Consider the following 4,163-nt stretch of genomic DNA (forward strand, 5'->3'; position numbering starts at 1 on the left):
TGAGATTTAACATAAGATAACGGAAAGCTTCCCTCGTCCACATCTTCCCACTACACCAACAGGCTGCAGTATAATAATAGTGGGTTAGAGATCAAAGATCTGCAAGATGCAGATGCTCTTAAGAGAAGTACTCAGGGAAGCTAAAAATGATGAGAGGAGACAAAAACAGGGACCAAGAGGAATCTAAATTCTCTGGCATCTACAGATACAGCAAGCATCAAACACAATTCAACTACTAGCCATATTAACATAAATCTTTGCACTACTAGTCTATTAACCTCAGCTGGTACTACTGATATGTATGGCTTTCAACAAGAACATCACAAGGCATAACAAAAGAAAGAAAAAGCACAGCACATCTAAGTCTAAGAGACAAAGCAAGCGTGAGAACCAACTCAGATATAACATAGACCTGGTAATTATTAGAAAGGGGATTTAAAATAATTATGATTACTATGTTAAGAACTCTAATGGAAAATAGGCAACATGAAAGAACAGATGATGAAAGCAGAGAGAAGGAAACTATAAAAAATAATCAAAAACTAATGCTATAAATGAAAATATTGTAACAGTAATGTAAGCAAAAATGGCAGGTAACATTCCAAGGACCTATCTTGCCACAGAAACACTGAAAACAAATGAGCAAAAACTGTCAGAATCAATATTGTTGAAACACTGAAATAGTCAAAGGACTACATCTTTCAAATAGACACTGAATCAAGTTAAAGGTCACTCAAAGTGAGCAGTAGAGCTTTTTGCTATTTTAATTTAGCCTTGTTCAATCCTATTCCTGGTGTGGCAGTAGTCTTGAAGGTGGCAGTTGGTATTCCCATTAAAGATACCTGTTTCATGTGGTACAAGAGCGGACCTTGTTTTCAAGTAATCATGTTTTCTGTTTGACCTATTTGTGATTTTTCTCAAGGACTGATACAAGGTGCTTCCTTTTGTTTCACGTAAATCAGAACTTCTCATGGCAGAAAAGCAGCTAAGCAGAGTATGTTCATTAAAAACAGTGAAAAGGAAATGAAAAAGCCAATTTTGCCTGGAGCATGATACTAGAGTTGAGGCAAGCAAACAGATACACCAAAACTCTTGGTGGAAAAGCTGGGGAGAGTGTTACTTTGGGTAATAAGGGCTTTGAAAACGCCTGAATATAAGAGTATCTAGAAAGCCACACACATGCTCATGGCTAGACATATGATCCAAAAAGGACTGGGAAGACCCTAAACTTTTACCTCCAGCTTTTTTTGAGGATCACCATGATCCAGAAGTGCATGCTAAGGCAGAATTGTATTGGACCTGGCTATGTATTGGAGCTGTGCTCCAACAGAGAGCCAAATTTCAGAGACTGCAAAAAGCATTTTTAAGATTTTAAGATATTCATTTTTACAGAATTCTTTATCATACCACTAACTGACTATAGTTAAAGAGACTTCAAAGATTATACAAGTTTTTAAAAAGTAGTTGAGCAAAGCCACTATAAAATTAAGTACCACCCACAGCAAGGAACAACAATAAAACTCAGAGGAGGAGGGAGTATCTGATTTTCAGGATTACTACATTGTAATTTTCAAGTGTCCTGCTTTACAACAAAAAATTGTAAGGCATGCAAATAAATAAGAATGTATGACTCACTCACAAAAAAATTAACAGAAACTGTGCGTAACGAAGCACAGACATTGGAATTACTAGACAAAAACTTTAAATAAACATTTTTTAAACTCAGAGAGCTACAGAAAATCATGGATGAAGAAGTAAATGAAACTAGCAAAATAATGTGTCATCAAACAGAGAATGTCAATAAAGAGAAAATCATAAAAAGAAACTTAAAGAAATTCTGGAGATGAAAGGTATAATACCTGAAATTTTAAAAAAAATCAATAGGGCTTCCCTGGTGGCACAGTGGTTAAGAATCCACGTGCCAATGCAAGGGACATGGGTTCGAGCCTGGGTCTGGGAAGATCCCACATGCTGTGGAGCAACTAAGCCTGTGTGCCACAACTAATGAGCCTGTGAGCCACAACTACTGAGTCCACACACAACAACTACTGAAGCCCATGCATCTGTAGCCCTTACTCGGCAACAAAACAAGACACCAAAATGAGAAGCCTGCGCATCACAGCAAAGAGTAGCCCGCACTTGCCACAACTAGAGAAAGACCACGTGCAGAAACGAAGACCCAATGCAACCAAAAATCAATAAATAAAATAATTTAAAAAATCAATAAATGGTTTAACAGCACATTTGATAATGAAGAAAAAACAGAATCAGTGAGCTTGAAGATAAGTTAATTGAAATTGTCCAGTTAGAGAAGCAGAAAGAATAAAACAGGAGCAGAGGATAGGAGAGAGGGTCAGAAAAGCTTTTTGAGGCAATAATGACCAACATCTTCCAAATATGAAAAAATACATAAATCTATACATTCAAGAAGTTCCACGAACTCTACGTAAGATAAACACAGAGATTCACATCAAGATATATTATAACCAAACTGCTGACAGCCAAAATCAAAGAGACTATTTTGAAAACTGCAGAAAACAACTTGTTACAGACAAGGGATCCTCAATAAGATTAACAACCACTTTCTCAACAGAAACTGTAAAAGCCAGAATGCACTGAGATAACATATTTAATGTGATGAAATAAACTGTCAACCCAGAATTCTAATCTGAAAAAAACATACTTCAAAAATTAAGTTGAGAAATTCCCAGACAAACAAAAGCTGAGTCAGTTCATGCTAGTAAACCTGCCTTAAAAGAAATGCTAAAGGAATCCTTTAATGCTGAAATTAAAAAACACTAGACATTAACACAAAAATCATAGGAAGAAATTTAAAAAAATCACTGGTAAAGTACCTTCATTGATAAATATAAAATCCAGGATTATTGAATTTCTGGTTGTAACTTTTTCCCTCCAATACTATCTAAAATTAAAATGTATAAAATAATAATTATAAAATGATGCTAATGGGTATACAATATATAAAGATGCTACTTTTTACAATAACAATATAAAGGGAAAGGGATTGAACTATATAAGAATAGAGTTTTTCATATGATCATATCAATAGATGCAGAGAAAGCTTTTGACAAAATTCAACACACATTTATGATAAAAACCCTTCAGAAAGTAGGCATAGAGGGAACTTTCCTCAACATAATAAAGGCCATATATGACAAATCAACAACATCGTCCTCAATGGTGAAAAACTGAAAGCATTTCCACTAAGATCAGGAATAAGACAAGGTTGCCCACTTTCGCAAATATTATTCAAAATACTTTTGGAAGTTTTAGACACAGCAAGCAGAGAAGAAAAAGAAATAAAAGGAATCCAAACTGGAAAGGAAGAAGTAAACATGTCACTGTTTGCAGATGACATGATACTATACATAGAGAATCCTAAAGATGCCACCAGAAAACTACTAGAGCTAATCAATGAATTTGGGAAAGTAGCAGGATACAAAATTAATGCACAGAAATCTCTGGCATTCCTATACACTAATGATGAAAAATCTGAAAGTGCAATTAAGAAAACACTCTCATTTACCACTGCAACAAAAAGAATAAAATATCTAGGAATAAACCTACCTAAGGAGACAAAAGACCTGTATGTAGAAAGTTGCAAGATAGTGATGAAAGATATTAAAGATAATACAAATAGATGGAGAGATATACCATGTTCTTGGATTGGAAGATTCAACATTGTGAAAATGACTACTATCCAAAGCAATTTACAGACTCAGTGCAATCCCTATCAAACTACCACTGGCATTTTTCACAGAACTAGAACAAAAAATTTCACAATTTGTATGGAAACACAAAACACCCCGAATAACCAAAGCAATCTTAAGAATGAAAAACGGAGCTGGAGGAATCAGGCTCCATGACTTCAGACTATACTACAAAGCTACAGTAATCAAGACAGTATGTACTGGCACAAAAACAGAAATATAGATCAATGGAACAGGATAGAAAGCCCAGAGATAAACCCACACACATATGGTCACCTTATCTTTGATGAAGGAGGCAAGAGTATACAATGGAGAAAAGACAGCCTCTTTAATAAGTGGTGCTGGGAAAACTGGACAGCTCCATGTAGAAGAATGAAATTAGAATGCTCCCTAACACCATACACAAAAATAAACTCAAAATGGATTAAAGAC

The sequence above is a fragment of the Phocoena sinus genome, chromosome X (genome assembly GCF_008692025.1).
Source record: "Phocoena sinus isolate mPhoSin1 chromosome X, mPhoSin1.pri, whole genome shotgun sequence".
NCBI lineage: Eukaryota > Metazoa > Chordata > Mammalia > Artiodactyla > Phocoenidae > Phocoena > Phocoena sinus.